Source organism: Stenella coeruleoalba, assembly GCF_951394435.1.
Source record: "Stenella coeruleoalba genome assembly, chromosome: 10".
Lineage (NCBI taxonomy): Eukaryota > Metazoa > Chordata > Mammalia > Artiodactyla > Delphinidae > Stenella > Stenella coeruleoalba.
This window is the reverse complement of record NC_137156.1, coordinates 68160463-68172633: the sequence shown is the minus strand read 5'-3', so window position 1 is coordinate 68172633 and position 12171 is coordinate 68160463. Positions and strand designations below refer to the sequence as shown.

The 12171-nt window shown below is 43.9% G+C and overlaps 1 protein-coding gene across 2 annotated transcripts in view; it reads right to left on the bottom strand.

The window, feature by feature from the left end:
- Window positions 1-10875, bottom strand: part of RAD54L2 (RAD54 like 2) — an 87556-nt gene extending 76681 nt beyond the window's left edge. The window contains exons 1-2 of one of the 2 annotated variants that reach the window (XM_079933319.1): window positions 10692-10875; window positions 8292-8353 (exon numbers count right to left, since the gene is read on the bottom strand). The gene's annotated coding sequence lies outside the window, so the exon portion shown is untranslated. The remainder of the gene's footprint in view (window positions 1-8291; window positions 8354-10691) is intronic. The other variant, XM_079933318.1, reaches the window with a different exon arrangement.
- Window positions 10876-12171: the final 1296 nt, after the last annotated feature.

Sequence of the window (12171 nt, the reverse complement as noted above, 5' to 3'; positions counted from 1 at the left end):
AAGGAATACTAAAGAAGTTACTTAATTTCTCTAAACCTAGATTTCTTTATTTATAAAATGAGAAGAATAACAGTACATATGTAAGATTTTTTTTTTAATTAAGTGAAAAAAATAATTAGCATATTGCCTAGCACACAGTAAGTTAGCTTTCAATTAATGTTGGTGATTACCTTTAGCTACTCCATGATGACAGTATGTAGTATGACCAGCTATGCTTTGGAGAAGCTAAACTGTATTACCCAAAGAGTTGGAAAATCTTCCCAACTCTGAGATAGGACAGGAAAGCAGAGGATTCTTTGAATTTTGAGGTCAAGGAATTAGTACCATTTCAAAAGCTCGGCCTTTTAGGTTTAAAAACAATTCCTTGGGCTTCCCTGGTGGCGCAGTGGTTAAAAATCCACCTACCAATGCAGGGGACATGGGTTCCAGCCCTGGTCCGGGAAGATCCCACATGCCGTGGAGCAACTAAGCCCTTGTGCCACAACTACTTAGTCTGCGCTCTAGAGCCTGCGTGCCTCAACTACTGAAGCCCATGCGCCTAGAGCCCGTGCTCCGCAACAAAAGAAGCCACCGCAACGAGAAGCCCGCGCACTGCAATGAAGAGTAGCCCCCACTCACTGCAACTAGAGAAAGCCTGCGTGCAGCAACGAAGACCCAATGCAGCCAAAAATAAATAAATAAATAAATTTATTAAAAAATAAATAAAGGGCTTCCCTGGGGTGCAGTGGTTGAGAGTCCGCCTGCCGATGCAGGGGACATGGGTTCGTGCCCCGGTCCGGGAAGATCTCACATGCTGAGGAGCGGCTAGACCCGTGAGCCATGGCCGCTGGGCCTGCGCGTCCGGAGCCTGTGCTCCGCAACGGGAGAGGCCACAACAGTGAGAGGCCCACGTACTGCAAAAAAATAAAAAAATAAAAAATAAATAAAATAAAAACATTTCCTTAAGTGTTCTTAACTTGAAGCAAAGTCTACTTTAGCTCAGTCACTTATTCAATCAGTATTTATTGCAAACTCTTAGTACAAAGAATTGTGCTGGACACTGTAGGATGCAAAATTACATGCAGTGTAAACGTGGTACCCATCCTCAAGAAGATTACACTAGGAGGGAAGAAAAGCTTACACACACAAATAGCTGAAGCACCAGGCATACTGTGAAATGTTACTGATGCACTGCCAGTCATGAGAGTCAGAAGAGGGAGGACTCACTTCCAATGTGGATGAAGCTGTCACCTGAACTTAGTCTAGAAAGATGGTCAGAAATTCAATCGGCCAGAACACAGGTTCAGGAGAAACAATGTGAATAGAACAGCCAAAGAAAACAATGTGAATACAGACACAAAGCTGAAAAGTGCTAAATGTATGTTTCTGGAAGAGCCAGGAGTCAGGATTAACTGAAGAACTAGCCACAAGATAACTGGCCCTATGTTGAAGACAAATGAAAGGGAAAAGCCATAGGATGAAGCCTGGATATCCTGAGAGAGGCCAGATGGGAAAGGCCAGAAACTTGTTTGGGGAGTAGAATGATGCATGTGGTCCCACATATGCTGAGCAAGACATTTCTGAAACCACCTTCTCACAGCTGAGAGGATTTTAAAGCTGCACAGGACTTCAGACTCTAATCCAGCCCTACCATCCTTCTGACTGAGGACACCAAGATCAAGAGAGGTGACTGAACTGCCCAAGCCATGGAGTTAGTGGCAAGATTGAGTGAAGCCCTGGTGGGCAGACTCAGTTCAGGGCACTTTACACTCATTCCCATGACCAGAAAGACATGTCTAAAAGCCAGGATGAAATGTGGGTTTGTTGCTTGGTAAAGAAACCAGGGTTATAGAATTGAGTCACTTGGATAGCCTGAAGTGGTGGGAGTGAAAGAGCTAGATTTCTGAGGGTCAGGCTACAGAGGGAATAGAAAAGGAAAAACAACAAACCTGGGTTACATCCACATCCAGGAGGAAAAAGGAAGGGGTTTTTAAACATCTGAGAGGCAGGCAGAGAATCAGGATAGTGCAGAATCTTAGAAGCCAAGGTCACTGTCTCCTCTTCAGCTGACAGATATGTGTTCCATAAATATCTGCTGAATGAATGGATAGATGAAGACAGAGTAAATGCAAAAAATGTTTGAGCCCCCACGTAGGTAAAGCACAGTGCTAAGCACTTCATATGAGAATAAATGAGGTAACCTCACAACCACCCTATTAGGCAGCATTATCATCATTATCTCACTGCATTTCAAGATGAGAAAACAAGTTTAAAAATTGCCCAAGTTAAACAGCAAGTATCAGAGCCAGGATTATATATCAAGTCCTCACTATTAAGGAAATGTTAATTTTTATCAGGGTAGAAAATGGCAAGGTAATGGTGTTTAAGAAAAAAATATTCTTATTAGTTAGAGACACATACTCAGTGACAAAGTCTGAGATTTAGCTTTAAAATATGCCAATAACAGCAAAAAAAGGTGGGAAGGACAACTGAAAGAAAAAATTGGGGAAATATTGGTCACTATTGAAATTGAGTGATGGGTCCATGGGGTTCATTATACTATACTCCCTGCTGTTGTATGTTTGAAATTTTCCATAATAAAAAGTCCACTCATATGCAGCTTCCCTCCCTGCAAAGATGGTAGGGAATGGGGAATTAGTCAAAACAAGGGAGAACAAACATCAAGAAAAAAATTTTTGTCTGGGCAACAAGGAATTCACTCAGAGATAGTATTCAGGAGAAAAACAGGACCAGAAGCCAGACCACAAAGGATTAAGAGATATAGATAAAGCAAGTAGTGAGGAAATGGCAGTAAAACTGCATTTTAGATAAAAGGGACAGGAAGGAGAGGGCTAGGATGGCATGAGAGGTCAAGTTACATGGTTCTACCTTGTATGTAGGTAAAAACAAAAAGGGGAGGGAGGGAGGATAGGAAGATGCTAGAAAGAAGATAACTGAGTAATCAATTAATTGATCAATCAATCTATATATGAAACAAAAACATGAAAAGATGCTCATCACTTACATTTAAGGAAATGTAAATAAAAGTTATCTAGGTTTTAATTGTCAAAGATTAAACTTATTGACAATGTTCAGTGTTAGAGGAGAAATATAAATTGATATAATCTTTCAAAAGTTATGTGACAGGGCTTCCCTGGTGGCGCAGTGGTTGAGAGTCCGCCTGCCGATGCAGGGGACACGGGCTGGTCCGGGAAGATCCCACATGCCGCGGAGCGGCTGGGCCTGTGAGCCATGGCCTGCGCGCCCGGAGCCTGTGCTCCGCAACGGGAGAGGCCACAACAGTGAGAGGCCCACATACCGCAAAAAAAAAAAAAAAAAAGTTATGTGATAATATCTAGTAAAATTTTAAACATGCATAACTTTTGACACAGAAACTCCACTTGTAGGAATTTATCCTAAGAAGTATACAGAGTACAGAAAATACGAAGATATATTTACAAGGATGCTTGTAACTGCAGAGAAAAAGAAACAAATGGCTATCACCAGGGGACTAGGAAAATTGATAGAAATTAACTACGTAACTATTAAAAGATAGATATGTGTCCGAAACATGGGAAAATGCCCAAAATAAAGGCATTACATGAAGACAGAAAGCAAATTATAGAAAAGTAGATATACTGTTATTCCATTTCTGTAAAAAGGAATTACTTTATCTCACACACATACAGAAGCACAAATACATCCATGTCAGCATACACGGTGGAAAAAAGTGTGGATATATATAAACCAAATTCATGATAGTGGTTAACATTGAGACATGGGATTATGGGTTCCTTTCCTTATTTAAAAATGCCTCCGGGGAGGGGGAAGGGTAAACTGAAAAAACTTTAAAAAAATAAATAAAATAAAATAAAAATGCCTGAATTTTACTGTGCTCATATATTACTTGCATAATCAGGAAAAAAGTCAAGGAATTTCCAAAAGCAAGAGTAATGAAAGTGCCATAATAGAAAGGAAAGGGGAAAAAATTAGTGAGCACAAGCCCTAAAGTGAAGTCACAGGTCAAGAATGAGGCAGACAGAGAGCAGGTCTAGGGCCTGAGGGAAAAACAGCCTTGCAAAACGTGCAAGCAGCTGCTGTGGGAACTGGGACCCTGAGAATGCAGCACAAGAGCACCCGGAGGGGCAGAGGCAGCTCAACTGAAGTGAGGCAGTGGGAACTGCTGACAACCAAAGCAGCCCATTTTCCTGACTCCCCAGAAACACTGGGCAGCCTAGGGGCAGCGAAAGAAGCCAGGGGAGAGAATTCAGGGTTGGCAACTGGCAGAGTGCAAAGGTTCAAGCAGGTTCTCAGACCTGGGGAGGGCAGCAATGTAACTGTGGACCATGGCAAACCAGCATCCAAACTAAGGTGGGAGGTGGGTGAAATAGTAGAGAAGAGAAAGGTAGAGAGATAGGGTGGGGGAAGACAGTGAGAGTGGATGGCACAATGAGAACAAAGAGACTAAGCTCAATCCAGAATCACACTTAAAGGATTCTTTCCCAAATTTCCATTTTTCTTCCAATTTCTAAACATCATCACATTAGGAGGAAGATCCCAATTTGTGTCACTGGGCTTCAAGGGCAAAAACTCTCCACCTGGTTTTGGGTGTTTCTCATAACCCGTAAGGGATCTGTGAGGAAGGTGGAGGCTCCATCTAGGTTCCCCCCACACCCAGCTCTTGCAGAGTTACTAGGCTGCTGTTAATAGAGGAGAAGCTCTACTCCCTGTGTGGCACTACCTTCTTTGTGTGTATCCTCTACTGGCCAGAAGCCTGGAATAAGGAGTGACTGTCACCCCCAAACCGAAGCCCTAACAATATCTCATAAGGACGTTAAAAAAGGCCCTAAACTTAGAAAACCTGGCATCAAGTCCCACCTTTTTTTCTTATTGTCTTTGTGAACTTGAAAGCAAGCCACTTCACCTCTTTGTGTTTGCTTCTTCATCTATAAAATGGGGATATCTGCCTAACAGTGTTGCTGGGAGGATGTAGTAAAGTAAAATGTACATCAAAGTGTTTTATGAAACAATAATATCATACATATGAAAGGTATACGTATACTTATCATAGTAAGGCAAACATTTTTCAATTCTACCTATATATCACTTTCATCAATGGTGCTATAAAACCATAAATGGGTGCTAGCACCTTCAATGTGCCTATGCTGGCTGAAATTGTCCATGTTTTTATTGCTTTTAACCTATATAACAATTTTCTTCACAAGATTTCAACACTGCTCACAAATTTCTTCAATTTAACAGTTGCTTGCCACATTTAAAGTGCCTTATGCTTTGTCTCAGTTTTCCTTTTTATCTCATGTCAATTTTTATCTTTAACTACAGTTACTTTTCATGCTTCCCTTTTCTTCAGTCTGTTATGTTTGTCACCTACATGAAAGAATAACCGCATTAGGTAGGCTTCAATAGAGTTCCTTACACCTGGACAGTGGGATTCCTATGTGGTCTGATCAACCATGAAAATTAATTCAAAGTAATTTAGGTAGTATATTCTCAAGTTATTTTACCACTAAGAAGAACCAAGAGGGTGATTAAATGAATTGGCACAATTCCATTACTTCTAGGTTAATAACTCAGAACACAGAGCTTCCTAACAAAGAACTAATATATCAATTTCAGTGTTAGTACAGTATTAGGCTGAACAAAGGACTAATACAGATAATTTCATAATCACTGAGTTCAAATTCCTAAATAAAGTTTGGGTAAATGATCTTATATCCTGAATATGGCCACATTGAGCTCAGCTGGATCTTCAAAAAGTCCATCAGCTGACAAAAGTCACAACATCCTAGTGTTAAATCCATTACCTACACCCAGGCTGGAAGTAGCTGTCTAGAGAGCTTGTAGCCCAAACTGACTAGTCACTGTTCTTCACACGAGGACAAATTGCTCAGAGCAGTAAATGGCCAGTGGAAGATCTAGATAATACCCATAAAGAACTGTCACATTCTCTTCCAAGGGAAACTTTTGCCAAGACCCAAAGAGAGCAAGTAATAGCTCCCCAGCATCAAAACCATAAACATATGGAATAAGCAACACATTTTCACAGCAAAATTACGTATTATGTATTTTAGCAACCTGGAAATACAAAGGCAGAAGCACTGCTTCAGCCAGGGTCTGAGGCACCCATGAAATCAGAACTCTCATCACATCACCAGCTCCACAAGGAATGATTTCATGATATTTTACATGCAGAGGTCATTCATTTCTTCACTAAACATTTATTGAGTAGCTACTTCTGTATCAGAAATGTTTAGATACTGGGATATAGAGTTAAACAAGACGAGGTCCTGCCCTCACGTAGGTCACAACATAGGCACAGAAAACACACAAAAATACCCAAAGTTTAAGAGTACAGTGATTATGAAAGAAGCTTTCACAGATTGCAATGCCATACAAAGGAAAGGCATTCAGCCTAATCTGGGAAGAATCAAGGAAGGGTTTTAAGTGATGGTGCCTGAATTCCTAGTAAATTCAAGCCTAAGAGTCAAACAAGCACTAGAACAGGAGGAAAATTAGTAGGAGAAATAGCCTGAGAATGCTGGGACATTCAAGGAGCTCACTATAACTGGAGCCTAAAGTGACAGAGGAGGGCTTCCCTGGTGACGCAGTGGTTGAGAGTCCGCCTGCCGATGCAGGGGACACGGGTTCGTGCCCCGGTCCGGGAAGATCCCACATGCCGTGGAGCAGCTGGGCCCGTGAGCCATGGCCACTGAGCCTGCGCATCCGGAGCCTGTGCTCCGCAACGGGAGAGGTCACAACAGTGAGAGGCCCACGTACCGTACAAAAAATAAAATAAAAAAATAAAGTGACAGAGGAATTGTGGCAGAAGAGGACTAGAAAGGAAGATACCAAAGAGGCCAGGTCATAAAGGTCTTTGTGAGATGTTGAAGTAGAGATATATCAGGATCTAGATGTTCGTGTATTTTGAGGCCAGGGGAGTATTATTTACTTTTAACTGAAGTTAAAGACCACCCCAAATGGAGGGGGAATTTGACTATGGAAGACTGGAAGAGATTTAGGGCCAGTTATTTTGAATCATTTCTGTCTGGCTCATACTTATTTTTCTCTCTACTTTTTTTTCCCCCTCTCACAGGGAAAAAATAAAACTGAACAATTCTATAACAAAGCCTGTGAACCTTCTGTTCATCAAAAACATTTCTGAACAGAGTGCTAGATTCTATCAAACTAGCCCAAATTAGAGAAAGACGACAAATCTCTCCAGCATCTGGAGCCTTCCAGGCAAAAAGACCAAAGTCAGGTATATGATGCCAACAGAAGAAAGCTAGAGAAATATTCTGATCAGGGGCCACACAGAATATGCTGCCTGGCATACTCCAGCACTCTGTCACTGGGGATGCCCACTGTTCCCAAAACAAGGACATGCCAAACAGTTACCTCCTGGCTTCTGCATAGAAACTGCCAGGAAAAAACCTACCAGTGCCAGGAATGACCTTGGACTTTATAGTGTTGACTCCCGGCCACCAGTACTGGATAAAGACTACCTCAACAATTCTCTCACCTGTCCAGGGTACCAACAGGTGTAGACAGAAGGCTGCCTTCCTCACCAGACAAGGAAACTGAACCTCTCATCCATGCATAGCACCCAGCCACACGCCTATTACTAATACTACTGAGAACAGTAACTCCCACATAATGATATACACAACCTACTACTAACAGCAAGCACTGACCACCCATTAAGCACCAGGCCCTCATCTCCAGTCCTCACTACAACCTGCAGAGGTTATTTTAACCCCATTTCACAGACTGAAAAAAATTAAATTAAAAAACAAGGCTCAGAAAGGTTAACAGCTTACGCAGGTCAAAAAGCAAGCAAGAGGTAGAGATGGGATGACCCCAAAGATCATGCTCTTTCCATTGTACTAGACACCTCAGCATCTTTCCAAAGAAATCAAACACTCTAAGCTTTCTTTCCAAGAGTTTCTGAGGTTATCCATCTGACTAAGAGGTAGTCAAAACATTTTTCAGCAGTCAGTTTGCCTTCAAAGCAACAAAATAAAGTTTTCATTTTATTTGATCAAGTGAATATTCCAGATGGAAAAATGAAAGAGACTTCAAAGAATTTATTTATTATCTAAGTGTCTTGATTTTAAACCTCTTCATTTATTTTTGGCCAAAATACATACAGAGAAATAGAGAAGAGAGCAAAGGACAGAAGTTCATTTAACTAGATAGGAATGGAGATTAACAATTAAAGCAAAAAAGCATTCAAATATAATTTATGCAGTAATAATTAAGAGGCAAGGAATTTCAAACAGGCTGAGCCTTACCTCAATCTTATTCCTCCTGTTCTAGGAGACAGCACTCCAAGACATCAGCAGACACTCCCAGCCTACATACAGTGAACCAGACAAAGGGAGTAAGCAACGCCTTCATGCTCCCAAAACCACAGTGGGAAGGAAAGTGTGATGGCTTCCTGGGGAACCTAAGCACATATACAGTATTTATAAATCATAGCTCATCAAGACACACACAGCAACAAAATGTTTACCTTGTGGCTTGTCTACAGGCATACTTAAAGTTAACAGGTGTATGTAAATAAAACAAAGCAAAAACAACCCCATACCATTGTGAACTTTTCCCATGGAAATATATGAGGATAATCAATTGTCACTAGTCAAAATCAATACTTTTTAAAAACTTTATTCAATGGTTTTACTGATTAAAAGCTTGATGTGCCTGAATCACTTCTTCCTTCATAGACCTATAGCCACTTCTGAAATATGAACTATTACTATTAAAACATGAAAAACATCACCATTGTAGAGGTGCCCAACACAGTGCCTGGCATAATTCAATAGATATTGGTTTATGAAAGAATGAGTTACTTAAGATAGAAAACTTAAGAGAAAGAGACAGAAATAATACAGTGCAAGGGAAATATATGATTTTTTAAAGATTAAGGGGAAAAACAATCCCCAGAACCATCAGTACAATTACAAATAGTCAGAATTACCTCACATCTCACCCGAAAATTTATACTCTAATATACTCCAATGAGGCAATACAACTCCTAACACTCTAAACAAACTCTGAAAGTGCAATGATTCTGACACTTTTTTTTCATATGAGATTTGATATCTCATCTATAGACAACACACCAACTTTTGCCTGAATACTACATAGAGAGAGCTCTGGTGCACAGATGCAGGCCTCAGCTATTTGGAGTTTGCACATTGCCTTTCAATGATACAGATGAGACACAGTGTACAGACCAGACAGACAACACTTCTAGTGAAGATAATGTCCTGGGAGAGTTAAAATGACGGTCACTAAGATTTAACAGATTTAACGTAATGACTTCACGGTAGTAGGAGAAAATGAAGTTTAGGGATATAAAGAACTTTTAACAACATAAACTGTTAGAGTTTTCACATCCCTCTCTAGAGTTGTATACATTAAACAATGACACATAAATTAGTGAAAAGAGGCTCTTAATGTAGATTTAGAATTGGACTGAAAAATCCCTAGAATTTATATATATTATACTGTCTAAGTTTGTCTATCATCATAAACAACAGCCATAGTGCTGAAAAGAAAGTATGAGTCACAATTCAAAAACAAAGGAGAAAATAAATGAACAGAGGAAAGCTTTGGATCCAAATACCACAAAGAAATTCTTTACTTAAAACACTGTCAATGACAGCTACCATTCTGACTTGGAGTAAGAAGGAATGGTCCACACTGTCTTCTATTCAGGAAGAAACTCAATTCAGCCCCCAAATGCTCCTTCCAGCACCATCTACCTCAGTGCCCAGCCACCAACACAGTCAGCCACATCCACTAGCAAGGGACAGGAATTCTAAGATCTGAGTCACCCCTCCCCCTCAGTAAGAGGTCATTCTCTATCAGAAAGCCCACTCTGCAAAGGCCCCTTGTTCGTCTCACAGGCTGCTACCACCATGGCCCACAAAAAGCTAATTCTCCAACTTCAGCAGCCTACCAACCCGACTCTATACTCTCCAATTCACAACTCCGGCTTCACCCTAACTCCAAGGTAGCCAACACTACTCACCGAGACATTCTTGCGACAAGTTCCCTACCTGAGAACCACTCAACTCCAGAATGCTGGGCCCTGGAGAATCCAGCCCTTTGCTCAACTCCCCTGTGCCCAGCTGAGCTCCTGCCTTTCCAGGAACTAATCACCGATTACCTCAGAGAAGCTAAATACTCAATACTCTTTCTCCCCAGTCTGATCCCAGTCTGCCAAGTTCACGGACCTGGGGGCGTGGAGGGGTTGGGGAGGAGGGCAGGGAGAGACGCATCTCGATTCGCCTTAGGGACCAGGCACATCAAGGCCCCTAGAATTCCAAACGCATCCTCCCCCCAATCCACCCGCTATGGCCAGCCTCCAGGGCGTCTGCATCAGGCGCTAAGAGCGCACGCCTCTAGAGTTAAGTCTCCGTGCCCCTATAACTCCCTTTCCCGGCTACAAAAATTCTAAATACCAAGCCAACACGGCCCCGGGTGGAGGCGAAGACCCCCGCCAAGCCTCCGGCCACTGGAGTTCCCTAGGTCGGATCCAGCGCCCCAAGGCCTGGGCTGCCGGGACCCGCTTGCTGACCCAGGCCGCTGAGCGCCAGGGGCCCGGGCCGCGTCTCCACTCCGCCCCCATTGTTGCGGGTCCCGGCGGCCCGAGCAGGGAGCCGGGGGCCGGCACCCGCACTCACCTCCCGCGCCGCGGCTCCGGGCCGCGCCGGGCCGGGCAGGGCCGAGTGGCCGAGCGTTCCTCTGCGCCCGCCTTGGCAGTGCCTGCGGCAGCGGCGTCTGGGGTGGAGGGAAGCAGCCGGCCAGGCCCGGGCGCCGCGGGCTGGCTCCGGCTGAGCGTCGGTCTTCTCCTGCGGCGGCGCTCGCAGCCTCCGCTGGCGGTCCGCGCCAGAAAGCGTCCCCCTCTCGGCCCGCGCGCCCGGCCGCCCGGACGGGAACATGCGCCGCCGACAGGAAAGTTCCGCTGAGAGCCTAGCGGAGGCCGCTGTTGACCCGCGCCGGGTGGACAGCGATTCCTCCTCCCTCTACAGAGCCGTCTATGCTACAGATAACTTTTTTCAGGCATGAATGAGGCACGGAAATCTCAGGCCGGAAACCTAGGAATGGTTTTAGTGGTGGGTCCGACAGAATGGGTTTGCACCCCGCTAGCCACCAGAGAGGCACGTTGACCAGTCAGTGCTTCAATTGAGCCTCGGTTCCTCCTCATCCTCACCGGGGGATAACCCTGGAGGCTTGTTAGGATTGGATGAGATGATGGAAGTGCCTGGTGCGGAGATATGGGGCTCAACACTGGGGATCGGTCATTGCTGATGCTGCCAATGATGACTGCTATTACTGCTATCGCCTCCTACAGAGGTTAGGCGCAGCTCTCAGGGACCCCTGAAATTGATGCGCACCATGTAACTCTAGGTTTTACCCCCTCCCGTCCGGTTTCCTGTTAACTGAAGCTGGAAAAAAAGTGGAGACAAGAAAGGGCTTTCCTGATCACTGACACTCAGGGGGAAGTTAAGGATGCAGGTTCTCCTCCCTCAAGTTGGGAATTACTGCCATGTGGGCTCCAGTTAACGAGAAGAGTGAACTGTGTCAGCTTTCTTCACTACAGCCCCAGGTTCCCTTCCTCCTCCTCCTCCTTATCCCAAGAAGTGAACATTGACGAGATGATGAAAAAATTCTGAAAGTGGGTTCTGTTTTCCTCATAAAATCAAGAGGATAAAAAAATCGTTTCTCAGACTTCCCTGGTGTCTCAGTGGTTAAGAATCCGCCTGCCAATGCAGGGGACACGGGTTCGATCCCTGTTACAGGAAGATCCCACATGCCTCGGAGCAACTAAGCCTGTGCGCCACAACTACTGAGCCTGCTCTCTAGAGCCCGCGAGCCACAACTACTGAGCCAGCGTGCCACAACTACTGAAGCCCACGTGCCTAGAGCCCGTGCTCCGCAGCAAGAGAAGCTACCACAATGAGAAGCCCGCGCCCCGCAACAAAGAGTAGCGCTACCCCGCTCGCCGCAACTAGAGAAAGCCCGCGGGCAGCAAAGGAGACCCAATGCAGACAAAAATAAGTTAATTAATGAATTTTTAAAATCCTTTCTCCGTCCCACTTCCTTTTTCTTCTGGGCCTTCACACCTCTAGATATCAGTTATTTTTTGGAACAAATTAAGTT